Source organism: Schistocerca gregaria, chromosome 5, assembly GCF_023897955.1.
Source record: "Schistocerca gregaria isolate iqSchGreg1 chromosome 5, iqSchGreg1.2, whole genome shotgun sequence".
Taxonomy (NCBI): domain Eukaryota; kingdom Metazoa; phylum Arthropoda; class Insecta; order Orthoptera; family Acrididae; genus Schistocerca; species Schistocerca gregaria.
Genome location: NC_064924.1, coordinates 593,086,994 through 593,102,106, shown reverse-complemented (window position 1 = coordinate 593,102,106; position 15,113 = coordinate 593,086,994).

The following is a 15,113-nucleotide window of genomic DNA, read 5'->3' as shown; positions in this document are numbered from 1 at the left end:
TTGGCGTGCATCCGTGCGTCGTTGCGGTCCGGTCCCAGGTCGACGGGCACGTGCACCTTCCGCCGACCACTGGCGACAACATCGATGTACTGTGGAGACCTCACGCCCCACGTGTTGAGCAATTCGGCGGTACGTCCACCCGGCCTCCCGCATGCCCACTATACGCCCTCGCTCAAAGTCCGTCAACTGCACATACGGTTCACGTCCACGCTGTCGCGGCATGCTACCAGTGTTAAAGACTGCGATGGAGCTCCGTATGCCACGGCAAACTGGCTGACACTGACGGCGGCTGTGCACAAATGCTGCGCAGCTAGCGCCATTCGACGGCCAACACAGCGGTTCCTGGTGTGTCCGCTGTGCCGTGCGTGTGATCATTGCTTGTACAGCCCTTTCGCAGATTCCGGAGCAAGTATCGTGGGTCTGACACACCGGTGTCGATGTGTTCTTTTTTCCATTTCCAGGAGTGTACCCACTCCAAAGTGTCAAACAAGCACTCGGATTCTGGGAAGCTTTGATTTACTATACGAGAGAGCAAGTCGGATTGCTCTGGTAAACATTTACGAAAAAGTTACACCTACACTGGCACTTTCAATATTTAAACACTCATTCGAGTCAAAAAACTACGCATTCTAACAACAGAAAGCACGAAGCAGAAGATCCAAATTCTCGCAAATCTAGTAAACCCTACACAGATTTATAAAGAATAGAGTACGATAATCAGAGAAACTTTAAAAGTGGAACAAACAACAAAATTGGCAAAGGACCACCCCTATTTGGCATGGCCTTCACTGTAGAAGAAAAATTTTAGGATATGAAACGCATCAACAAGCGAGTTATGAGCTTGAGAATCATATTCACGAACTAAAACCACGTGTTTATTAACGTAAGTGCACGAACAAATGGTGACAAACAAAAAAGTTAAAGAAACAAGAAGCTATTGGGAAGAGGGTGAAACGAACATGGCCAAACTTCCAAAAGATGATGAGAAAATACTATTCTGCGATTTTAAAGCCCAGATGTGCAGGAAACGCAAATACAAGAGGCCAGAGTGAGACTTACATGCTGACCAGTACACCAATAACAATTATGTCAATAAAACCATGTAAAAATTATGTCGACCTCAAAGTTGATGAAGCCTTATCTCCCCCCTCCCCCCACCCAAAAAAAAATTCGTTCTCACCATTCATCATTTAGGGGAATTTCAGATTTATTATGTGGCAAGTATACAGAAATGGAAACACCGATTAAAATCATTATTTAAACAGAATCAAAATTAAATTCACACCCAAAAGAAAATTCTGCACTAAAAAACATAAACTTGATCCAAACAGAATCAAAGACTCTAAGAAAACAGAAAAATCCGAAGAATAACAAACAAACGACTGAAAAATTTCAAGGTAAAATCATGAAAACAGAGATAGACCTGATCGCCATCACAAAAATCCAAAACTCTTGATGAAATAAAGAACGTGAAAACGAGCTAGAAGACACCAATAGGGCATTTCGTAATTACAGTAGCAACAAATTAGGAAAAACGCAGAACTTCCTAGAATTTCGCAAATGTCCACGATTTTAAGACAAAATAAACGAAAATATATGAATGGCCAACTGGAATCAAATAAAATGACATTATTTCAGAGACTTTACTATTCTCATAAATAAATGTTTTCTGAGATGTAAAATGAAGTGGCTATTAAAAATTTGTACCTAGGACGGGAATTGAACGCGGGTCTCCTTCTTACTAGGCAGGAATTGAAAGTAGACTGGGACGGCAGTGAGCATTTGGATCGTGGAGAGAACCGCTGTGCCAAGATGACTTAATCTCTAACGCACCTGCCTAGCAAGCAGCCGATCCAGGTTTTATTCCCGGCCTTATTACAATTTTCACTCGGCACCTCAGTCTATATACATAAAAAAATTTGCTGTAATCGGTTGAAAACAACTACCAAAGTTACAACACAGACGATTTCTGCTAGAACATTAAGAATATAATCAAAGGCTACTGCTTTCGAAAACAAGATGGTAAAATAGTATTTTCAAATGAAGAAAGTTCCAAGTACTAGCCAAATATTTTCCCAGTTTTCAAATTGTATGGAACCTAAAGAGCGATTCCAGAAAATACATCCAAAAATCATTCCTAAGTTCGTCATCACCAACAGGAGAAGAAGTTTATTCATATACCAACACACAACAAACTAAACATCTCAAAGCATCGGAGGACGATTACACTGCAGCCCAAACTCACTGAAAGAAATTTCACACATAACCTGAAACATCAGGCCAACTGAAAAACTGTCGGATAACTGAAAGATGGCTCTAATCCATTTATTACGGAACAAGAAAACAAATCAAATGTAAACAACTATAGAAGAATCTCCTTCTTACCAGCCACATACAAAATCCTGTTAGATCCTTTATTGAACAGAGTACAAAATCAATTATAACCCAGATGAGCACGTTATGAAACAAGATTCAGATCGAACAAGTCAAACCCAGAACACATTCTTAACCGTAAAAATGCGATCTCTCAGACTAAAACCTCTGGTATGCAGATTTTTAGATTTCAAAAAGGCTTACGTCTCTTTAACTTTTCCCGGCGTATTGAAAGTTCAAATAACTTACGGGTTTACTACCGGGTGACGTCGTCGACAACCGCCGATATTTCGACAGCAGCATACCCTGCCATTCTTAAGGCATAACTGCAAGGAGGAAGCAATGTGCAAGGGAATTTAATACCTCGGTTCACAGTGGAGAAACAAGGAAGATACCACACACAGAACAAGTAACCGCAAAGTCAACACACATCCAAAGATAATTGACAGTGACTAGTAATCAACGGGTGAGGTAGCACTAATTCTGTCCCTCTGTTTTTTGATGACAGACAGAGCCGGATTCCAAGCAGCATTTAAACAAAATCCTCAGCCTCGGAAGGTTCTTTATAAACAGCTTCCAAGACTGAGGAAGAGGTTAGGAGGGAAGATTGTCGTGTCTTGACTGGGGCCCGTACACCCAAGGGTAACATTACAGCAACTGTGGTGGCTGCTTTACGTTCACTGAGAATGGATCCTGATATTGTTATTTTACTTGCGGACAAGGGAAATGCGACGGTTTTGTTGAACAAGCACGACTACATTCAAAAGATGCATTGTCTACTTTCTGATCCGGCGTATGGCAAAATTGGTGCTGACCCTACTAAGAGTCTGGATAGAAATACTAATAACCTCCTGAAGGAAAGTTCTTTGTCACAGGAGACTATCAAGATTCTTAGTTGTTACTGTGCTGTTCCGCCTAGATTATATGGCCACCCTAATGTCCATAAAGAGGCTGTCCCATTGGGGCCTATTGTTTCTAATATTTGTGCTCCGACATATGATGTAGCTAAACATCTTGCCCACTAGTAGGGAGGTGTGAGCACCACATTAAGAATCTTCCTGGCAGATTAAAACTGTGTGCCGGACCGAGACTCGAACTCTGGACCTTTACCTTTCTCGGGCAAGTGCTCTGCCAACTGAGCTACCCAAGCACGAGTCACGCCCCGTCCTCGCAGCTTTACTTCTGCCAGTACCTCGTCTCCTACCTTCCATACTTTGCAGAAGCTCTCCTGCGAACTAGCACTCCTCAAAGAAACGATATTGTGGAGACATGGCTTAGCCAGAGCCTTGGGGGTGTTTCCAGAATGAAATTTTCACTCTGCAGCCGAGTGTGCGCTGATATGAAACTTCCTGGCAGATTAAAACTGTGTGACGGACCGAGACTTGAACTCTGGACCTTTGCCTTTCGCGGGCAAATGCTCTGTCAACTGAGCTACCCAAGCACGACTCACACCCCGTCCTCACAGCTTTACTTCTGCCAGTACCTCGTCTTCTACCTTCCAAACTGGAAACATCCCCAAGACTTTGGCTAAGCCATGCCTCCGCAATATCCTTTCTTTCACGAGTGCTAGTTCTGCACGGTTCGCAGGAGAACTTCTGCAAAGTTTGGAAGGTAGGAGACGAGGTACTGCCAGAACTAAAGCTAGGAGGACGAGGCGTGAGTCATGCTTGGGTAGCTCAGTTGGTAGAGCACTTGCCTGCGAAAGGCATAGGTGCCGAGTTCGAGTCTCTGTCCGGCATACAGTTTTAATCTTCCAGGAAGTTTCATATCAGCGTACATTCCGCTGCAGAGTGAAAATCTCATTCTGCACCACATTAAGAAATCTGCAGATATCTTACGTAGATTGCAGGGATTGAGTTTAAATAACTCAGATTTTGGTCAGTTTTGATGTGATTTCTCTTTTCACTTACGTTCCTCTCTTTGATTCGTTGCAGCTGATTGAGGTTAAGTTTTGTGTCCAGTTAACAAATTTGTTTCCACCTGTGCTGATTTCCACTTACTTTTTATTCGATGGTCAGTACTACGAACAGACTGATGGAGTTGCAATGGGAACCCTGTTGTCACCTATTGTGGCCCATTTTTTTATGGAGGACTTTGAGGAACGTGCATTGGAGTCAGCGACCTTGAAACCTGCGTGTTTTTTCAGATATGTATACGATACTTTTGTTGTTTGACCTCATGATAGTGATAAATTAAACCGGTTTTTGGAACACCTGAATTCAGTCCACCCGAATACTCAGTTCACTATGGAGGTGGAAAAGAACGGATGCCTTCCCTTTCTTCATGTGTTGGTCAGAAGGAAGACTGATGGTACTCACACTTTCTTGTATCTGAGAGCTGATAATTGTCTCCATCCAGCTCAACGTGAAGGAGTAAATCTTACCTTGGTTCACAGGGCCCACGTTAGATCAGACCCTGAAAGTTAAGCAGCTGGGCTATCACTTCTCGATGTCACCTTTCGTCAGAATGGTTATAATGAGAGGCAGATCACACGTGCGTTGCGCCATCAGCCTTCTGTGCAAAGGGTGAGTGACGATCTTACCTTGGTTCACAGGGCCCACGTTAGATCAGACCCTGAAAGTTAAGCAGCTGGGCTATCACTTCTCGATGTCACCTTTCGTCAGAATGGTTATAATGAGAGGCAGATCACACGTGCGTTGCGCCATCAGCCTTCTGTGCAAAGGGTGAGTGACGATAGCAACGAAGTGGCACTTAAGTCTACGGCTTTTTTTCCTTACGTAGGAAGCATTTCCAACAGGATTGGCCGTATCTTGCGGAAATATGATGTGAAATGTGTTTTCCGACCACCTTCTAAGATTAAGGCCCTGTTGGCGTCCGTAAAAGATGATCTTGGTTTGCGTAAAGCTGCTATCTATCGTATTCCTTGCAGTTGTGGCATGTCGTATATTGCGCACACAATCAGGACTGTAGAACACCGGTGTATTGAACATAAGCGTCACACACGCTTACAGCTTCCGAGCATATCCGCTATTGCAGAACATTGCCTTGACACCGGTCATCTTATGGAATACAACAACACGGAGATTCTGGCTTGCATGTCCTGCTACTGGGATAGTTTTATTAAGGAAGCTGTTGAAATCAAACTATCAAGCAAACTTATAAACAGAGATGGTGGATTTTTTTTAAATGCTGCTTGGAATCCGATTCTGTCTCTCATCAAAAAACAGAGGGTCAGAATTAGTGCTACCTCACCCGTTGAGTAATAGTCACTATCGATATTTCTGATTATGATTACCTTTGGTTGTGTGTTGACTGTGCGGTTACTTGTTCAGTGTGTGGTATCTTCCTTGTTTTTCCTCTGTGAAGCGACGTATTAAACTCCCTTGCACTTTACTTCCTCCTTGCAGTTGTACCTTGAGAATGGCAGGGTGTGCTCCTGTCGAAATATCCTGCGGTTGTCAACAACGTCACTCGGCAGCAAGCCCGTACGTTATTTTACAGGCTGACGTCTCGATTGACAGCCCCCCAGAGTCGCAAATTTTAGGAGAGAGGTGACTCGACTGCTAAACACAAGATCTCATTAAACAAATAATAACTATCACGAAATATAAAGTAAAATTCATGCGGGAGATCTCACAACGTTCTGACTTTGAAACAGGTATGAGACAATTAAATGCATTGTCTTCTAATCTGTTCCAAGTCGTCCTACACAAGGTTATGGAAGAGTGGGAGAAAGAACGCAAGTAAATGGGGTTCTGAAAACCAGTTGTAATGGGCTTTCACAAAAACAAGCTCTATTAGCATTACCTCGCGTTTGGGATGACGTGGTGATATTTGCTGAGGACGAAAAGACTGCCGTCAAGTAGGCTGAGAAAGATAAAGAACGTGGAGAATTAGTAGAGTTACAAATATCATTTGAAAAACCTTATGTTCAAATAAAGAAACCACAAGCCCCACAACAAAATACAGTAGAACCAACAGTGTCCTCAGCTTTAAATACTTCGGAGAATTTGCTGAAGCGACGGGCCTTAAAAAATCTCACAGTAAAGTCGCCTCTGAAAAGACAAAGCATTATGGTCAGTCAAAAGCCTCTACTCCAAAAAATCAATGTCAAGACAGGCAAAAATTCGGGACTGCAAAACAGTCATAAGAGCAAGTCCTCTCTGCGAGCGAAACACTGACGCTTCAGAGAAAATACGACCCTGTAGAAGTCAGAGAAGAAGACAGGCAGAACAGCAGGAAAATTTTAGGAAGCCTTCCATCATCGAAATTGACATTAAAAGAAAGAATGAAAATCTTTGGTCATTTCATCATATTACCAGAAAAGCTACTGAAAAGCACAGTATAACAAAAAAATGGTTCAAATGGCTCTGAGCACTATGGGACTCAACTGCTATGGTTATTAGTCCCCTAGAACTTAGAACTACTTAAACCTAACTAATCTAAGGACATCACACACATCCATGCCCGTGGCAGGACTCGAACCTGCGACCGTAGCAGTCACACGGTTCCGGACTGCGCGCCTAGAACCGTGAGACCACCGCGGCCGGCAATAGTATAACAGAGTGTAAGTTTACTGTCATGTCACTTGTTTACTTGTGGAGTATCTTTGCGGGCAACCGCGTGTAGAGAGTCGAGCACGGGACATGAAACTGTTACGTTGTGTAGTGTGTAGCTCTGCATGTAAGAAGCATTGTTAGTATACAGGTTGAGGTGTTGCTACAAGCGCTATTTACTAAAGTCATTAAATATGGAAGTAATTCAGAGGGAAGTGCGTCAATATGTAATTAGAAATGAGCAGTGCCGCCGATAACGTATTTGTGTATCCTCTCATTGCGTGTCGGACAGTATCAACCATCCGCGCCGCGTTCGGTCTCCCAAAATGAACTGACGTGTATCAGTAGATAGTAGTCACCATAAGAGAGTGCAGTCGAGTGCCAGTGTCTTGTAGGGAGCTTGTGGACGTGCGTTCAATCATCGCGTTTCCGTATTATCAAGAATCAGGCCCTCCGCGACGGTTACGCGCACCCTCGTACAGGTGAGAACTGAGAACTGAAAAAATAACTTTACGGTCAGTGTTATACCATTACTTGTGACAAGGAGGCTATTACTAGATATCTGTATGTGTGACGAGCGTAAGAACTTTCGTTCGATCATTCGGCTTCCGCATCATCAACAATCACTCGCGTCGTGTCGGTCGAATAATGTTTCGACTGTTAATCACTCGATTGTTAATTGGCATAAACATTTACGATCTACAGTGTAAACAGTTCAACCTGTGGTTATCATACCGTTTCGGGATATAGATGTTCATACCAGACATAGGAGTGTTGTGTTTTAATGTTGACGGGCTCCCCAAGACCCCCCCCCCCCTCCCCTTGCATAATTCGATAGGTAATTTCAGACAAGCCAGCTGTGGAGCAGAATAGTACGACCGCGGCGGGATTATCAGGTACGTGGTGTGGGCATGATGCACGTCCACGAAACGAGAAATCAGTTTAAAGTACCCGATCCATTCGTACTCCCGGGCATGTTACATGGCGACATGTATTCAGGACTTGCAATTTTCGAATAAGAAGTGCCGTATAATTTATTAGGAGAGTGAACCATTTGTGTACAAACGTACAAATACTGATTGTTAGTTTATTTTATTGAGTGACGTCACGCGAGCTCTTGGATGTGTACATCAAAGAACTTGTGACACAGTGTATATACTCGTCCGATTCATGACAGTATAAAGAGCTAGTGCTACGTACTAAACATACTCCATCCTGGTGCGCTTTTGACGACGCTAGCGGCATCTAAGTGCAAAAGGGAACTGTTATTTGGCAGCCTTTATGGAAGACGACGCTAGTGGCACCTATGGGCGAAAGTGAAATATTTTTGGTAGCCGTCACCGTGTACGAGAGGGTGCTGTGCTCACAGCCAGACAGCGTCAACTGAGTCGGCGGTACGCAACAGACGCGACTACGAAGCCAGAAGACAACGCAAAGTAAGTCGCGCATCACAACATTACCTCACGCAACTGAAGCAACGAGAGTAATTAACTGGTATTGCAGATTGCGTTCTATAATTACGTAATTACAAACGGTGACAGTTTTAAAGTCACTGTCAGAGCCTGCTTACTTAGTGGTCTTATTTTCTAATAACAGTTAGTACAATTGCGGAACTATATTTACGTTAGCTTATATTCAATTCTTTTTTTTTTTTTTTTTTCATTTACGTGATCTTGTATGTTATGTGTGCTTCTGAGCACGAATTACAGCCCTGATTGTGTACGGCGTTGTAGTTTGGTTGTGGATATTGCCATCATTCTATGCTACGAGTGTTACTGGCGTGACCAGAAGTTAAAGAAGGTTTTTCCAAGATTATTATGAGAGGAATTGGTATTTAGATGAGCCGATGACGACAGAAACCATAGTGTCCCTGATCATAAGCAAACTACCGACAGGAGTTCAGGATAAGTTGCTAGCAATCCCTAGAGATGACGTAAAGGCAATGAAGTCACCCTTAGGACAATTATACACGTTGTATGATTCACGAGGAACAGGAGGAGGAGAAGCTGATAATAGAGTACCAGGGAAGAACTAATCCAATACAGATACCCATTTAAACAATAACAATAGACACGATGGACGATATTGAAACAGTTATGGTAGGAGACATAGTGGTAGTTTCCGTGGCCACGGTGATCACTGAGGACACTGATGGCTACGGATATCGGAACGCAGGGCACGACATATCACATGACCTAGTGTGAAGCAATTCATAGCCCAGACTGGCAGCGTAGGGAAGGAACACCGGAAAACTGGAGAAGGTTCCTGGTATGAGCCGTTAGGGAATGGAGGATGGAGGGCCCATTGTTATGTCTATTAGCAAGCTGGATAATGTGACAGAGATTGTGGAAGACCTTTTTCAAGAACTTGGTGAGGGCCATGAGGAAGCTATGCAGCCTATCATTAAAGCATAAATCTTTGCTACTTGTATCGCTGTTTTAGTAGATTCTGGTAGCCAGGTGAATGCAGTATGTCAGAAGCTCTATACGAAGTGGTTGGAAAAAGGAAGGGGAATCCCCAATTTTCCTGTACGTGGAATATGTATCACAGGTGCCATTGGTGCAAAGAGCAAAGTTATTATGGAACAGATCTTAGTCTCAATGAAGCTTGGCGATGAAGATTATGATGTATCGGCACTAGTCGTGCCTGGGTTGGCGTTGCCCATTATCTTAGTGGTCGACTGGCTAAGAGAACAAGATACTCAATTAAACTTTGGAAAATGATGTTTGGAAATGCAGAAAGGACGAACGGAAGTTGTTATAGCCTTTGAAAACAGAATCAATGTCAAAGAAGTAGTTGGAACGAGTAAGATATGCTGTGATATCGATCTGCAACTAACACCACAAGGCGCTGTGAAAGGAGATACGGGAGCTCTGAACAAGAATCAGTGGAGAGGGGAAGGTAAGGCCAGCACAGAAGACATTGAACCTGTTGTCAAACGGAAACTCCAGTTATTAGAGCATCAAGACCGTGAGGATCCTGCGAAGGTACAGGCAGGTTTTCTCAACAGAGCCTGGTATAATCAAGACAGCTGAGAGCAAATTACAAGTGAAGGAGCATGAACCATTTTTTGTACGGACATATGTGATACCTCAATAGACACGTGAAGCAGTGGAAGAAGAGATCCAGAGAGTGTTGCGAATGGGAATAATAGAAAGGTCAACTAGCCAATATAATAACCCACTGTTCGTTATGGAAAAGAAGAATGGTGATGTCAGAGTCGTATTGGATTCACGTCCAGTGAATAAAGTTATTATTCCAGAAAGGGACGGACCTGAGTATTTGGAACAGTTACTTCAAAAGTTTCACGGGGCAAGAGTATTCAGTAGCATTGATCTCCGATCGGGGTACTGGCAGGTCCCTCTACATAAGGATTCACGAACCTTCACTGCATTCCTGAATGGAGGAAGAACCTACCAGTATCATGTACTACTATTTGGCCTTAATATTTCCACATCTCCCTTTGTTAGAGCGTTTGATAAGGTACTGGGTGAGAAGTTGAGTAAGAAGGTCACTGTATACGTTGATGACATCTTGATAGCAACTGAAAACTGGGAAGAGCATGTTAAAACATTTGAAGAAGTACTCATGGCCACTGAGGAAGCAGGAGTGACAGCGAATTTGGAGAAATTGGATTTTGGAAGGAGTGAGGTTAAGTTTCTTGGCCACATCGTTAATGCACAGGGGATCAAACCAGATTTTATTGCACCATGCTGTAAGAAGCAGTTAAGAGGTTTCCTTTGTTTATGTGGATGATATTTGAAGTTTATAAGTGGTCAGTCACTTAATACCCCCCACTTGTTGAATCTGCTGAAGAATAAGGTGTTATGGGACTGGACAGATGAATGCCAAAGTGCTTTCGAGGAAATAAAGCAACAGATGTGCAACCCTAAGCTACTTTCGCGCCCAGCCTGAAGCAAGGAATTATACTTGGCTTGTGACAGCTCAGACTATGGATTAGGAGTGTACTTATACCAATTGGATGATACGGGCTCGGATAATGTTAAACAATCGCATTTGCAAGCAGGGCTGTGAATAAATGGGAACGGCAATATACAGTCACTGAGAGAGAGGCACTTGCTGTCCTGTGGGGTTTCACAAAATTCAGATATCATCTGGCCGGTAGAACCACCAAGGTAGTCACAGACCATAAGGTATTGACTTTCTTACTTGATGGCAAATTATACCATAGACGTCTCACCAGATGGGCGCTTGCCTTACAAGAATATCAATTTAGTGTTGTATACCGACCTGGCAACCAAAACATCGTACCTGTTGCACTTTCGAGGATGCCAACTGGCGTGAATGATATAAATGTTAGTTGGCCACAAGGGCAGGAATTAAGCATTAATTTGATGAACGGCGTACAATACGAGTCATTTGTTACCAAATTACTTAAAAATATCCGACGTGAGCAAAACTAAGATCCTGCATTGAAGAGCGTGAAGGTGAGATACGGGTGTGCGGGAGAAGATAAATTGAGGAAGTATTATTTAATTCATCACAACATTCTATACCGGCGTGTGGATGAATCGTCGCAGGACTGAAAATTGTGCATTCCGAAAAATGCTATCGAGAAGCTGGTGTGATACATTTCCGTAATGCACGCTTTGGCGCAACAAAATGTCTGGAAAAACTAAGGAAGGAGTGTATTCTATTTGGTATGAGCAAAAAGATTAGGTACATATTGCGAACCTCTGATGTGTGCCAAATGTATAAGACAGGTACTATTAATCATCAGGGACCTATGCACCCCACAATTCCTGATGGAATCAAAGACATAGTGGCCGTTGATTTGCATGGTCCACTGCCTAAGTCCAGTGGCAATTTCACGCACGTCGTGGTGGTGTTACAAGTGTGTTCGAAATATGTAAAGTTCTACCCTCTAAGGAAAGCATATGGTAAGGCAATATCAGCGAGAAGGTAAAATGATTATTTTACACTGTTGTGCAAACCAAGGCAAGTACTGTCCACAATTTCTATGGAAGGAGTGGAAGGAAACGTTGCGGAGGAATGGTGTGGAACAAGCTTTGATAGCCAAGTATAGACCGGCCTAAAACCCAGCTGAGAGAGTCATGAAAGAGGTGATCCGCATGTGCAGGACATATTGTAGTCGGAAACATAGACTATGGAAAGAATATATAACATATTTTTAGGGTGTAATCAACAGCCTACCTCATGCCGGGACAGGATTTGCACCATGTGAAATCCTGCTGAACAGACCTCCAGAAAGTATGTTCTCCAATATATATTGAATGATTCTCCTGCGGTGGATAAAACGTGGGACAGAAAAATTGAATTGGCCATGGAACATTTACGTGATGAGGCTCAATGGCGGAAAGAAAGACATGATAAGATCGTGCGACCGATTGAGTATGAAGTTGGTGACCTTGTGTTAATCAAAACCCACACACATTATAGCAAACTGAACGAAGAAATTAAGAAGTTACATTATTAATACCAAGGTCCATACCGTATCGTTGATATAAAATGTCCTAATTTGTTGAACTAGTTAGTGTGAAGTCAGGTAGACATGAGGGAAGGCACCACGTGGAAAACATTAAATCATTTAAACCATACCATAGTGAGCGAGGTTAATGACTGTTGGTTCTGTGTGACATGTGTCTGAATATATATATATATATATCAACTGCTATGCCCATAAGTACAGACATTAATTTCTGATTATTATGAGGTTTCCTGAGGGCACACTAATCCAGTGAGATTTAACTAGGATGCCTTACTGTCATACCACATGCAATGTCATTTTGTTTCCTTTCCTTTTCATTTCCTATGTGCTGAATCTAGATTATATGTATTACGTTCTTCTTGTCCATAAAGTGTTATTGTTTGAGTGATTACTAGTGTCTCGTGTTTATAGGTTGTACTATTCAAAAGTTTTTCATTTAAAAGTTTTTTACTACTCCTCGTTAATGACTGCTACTATTTTTTGTGCCATTCACTTAGTATCTAAATTTAACTTAGTGGACATTCATATATATATACATTTTCTTCTTAATAGCCTATGTGTCTATTACGTCATATAGAACATCGTAACGTGTACTGTAGTAGCAACAGACTAAGGCTAAATAGAATAGGCATTCCTATGGCCACACTGAGAGTGCCATTAAATTGTTTCATGTACGCCAGTGGACGGATAACGCGAGGGGAGGGGGGCGACCTGACGACTCTACTGCACATTTGCCGGTCGGCGCAGCATCGACGCTACAGTCACTCCCCACCCCTTTAATTGTAAGGAACGCCGCCTTGTGATGCAGTGTTGTGGGTAGTGAAATAATTGTTTTTTTTCCTTTTCCCGGGATTTTGACAGCCTAGTGCTAATGGAGGTTCTTCAGTTTTTGCCTAATAGTGTCACCAGCGATATTGTCTACCACGAGTAGCAGTGAAGGCGTGTGTTTTTCTACTATTTTTTAAATCTCTTTCTTTCAGGCACCTATCTGTCAAATCTTACCTATTGTATTTGTAAAATTTTCTATTTCAGGGGCTTAATATTTTTGTGTCTTATTGTATTAGCTACTTGTTTATCCACTATATTGTAACTGTGTTTTGCTATACAGGTTTCACTGTAGCTAGCGTTCTTTTATTATGTAAAATTTTGCATATTTAACAACTGTTCTTTCTGTTTCCAATATCCCCTCCCCCGTCGTCTCACACAATCTCTTTAACCCCGTACAGTAGGGAATTATCTATATTTCGATATTCTTTTCGACAATTAGAAAACTTTTTCCTGCGGGAATGTAAGTGTACTGTCATATCGCTGGTTTAGTTGTGGAGTATCTTTGCGGGCAGCCAAATGTAGAGAGTAGAACACGGGACACGAAACTGTCACGTTGTGTAGTGTGGAGCTTTGCATATAAGAAGCATTGTTTGTATTCAGGATGAAGCGTTCCTACAAATACTATTACAGTAAAGTGATTAAATATGTAAGTAATTCAGAGGGAAGTGCGTCAAGGAGTAATTTAAAAATGAGGAGAGCCGCCGATAAGGTGTTTGTGTATCCTCTTGTGCGTGTCGGACAGTATCAATCATCCGCGTCGCGTTCGGTCTCCCAGAATGAACTAACGTGAATCAGTAGAAAATAGTTACCATAAAAGAGTGCAGCCAAGTGCCAGTGACTTGTAGCGAGGGTGAGGACGTGCGTTCGATCGTCGCGTTTCCGCATTATCATCAATCAGCCCCGCCGCGACGGTTACGCGCACGCTCGTACAAGTGAGAACTGAGAACTGAAAAATTAGCTTTACGAACAGTGTTCTATCATTACTAGAGTAAAGGAGGACTATTCCCAGATATCTGTATGTGTGACGAGCGTAAGAACTTTCGTTCGATCGTTCGGCTTCCGCATCATCAACTATCACTCGCGTCATGTCGGCTACGCGTACGCTCGCCCGAATAGTATTTAGGACTGTTAATCATCACGATTGTTCCACAGTTTTAATCTCCCAGGAAGTTTCATATCAGCGCACACTCCGCTGCAGAGTGAAAGTCTCATTCTGGAAACATCCCCCAGGCTGTGGCTAAGCCATGTCTCCATCAATTCCTTTCTTTCAGGAGTGCTAGTTCTGCAAGTTTCGCAGAAGAGCTTCTGTATAGTTAGGAAGGTAGGAGATGAGATACTGGCAGAAGTAAAGCTGTGAGTACCGGGCGTGAGTCGTGCTTCGGTAGCTCAGTTGGTAGAGCACTTGCCCGCGAAAGGCAAAGGTCCCGAGTTCAAGTCTCGGTCGGGCACACAGTTTTAATCTGCCAGGAAGTTTCATCACGATTGTTAATTGGGATAAACATTTGCGATCTAGAGTGTAAACAGGGCAACCTGTGGTTTCCATATCGTCTCAGAATATAGATGTTCATACCAGACATAGGAGTGTTGTGTTTTAACGTTGAGGGGCTCCCCAAACCTGCTTGCATAATTCCATAGATAATTTCAGACAAGCGAGCTGTGGGGCAGTATAGTACGACCGCGGCGGGATTATCAGGTACGTGGTGTCAGCAAGGCGCACGGCCACGAAACTAGAAGTCAGTGTAAAGTACCCCACCCATTCGTATTCCTGGGCGTGTTACAAGACGATGTAACATCACTTAAGAATTTAACACCTTAGCTGAACGAAATTCGAAAAGACCTAAAGAAAGCAAACGTAAAACCTACCTTTGTTCTAGAACCAGACACATTCATAGCAAAGTAGACAGATGGGAAGTTACATCACACGA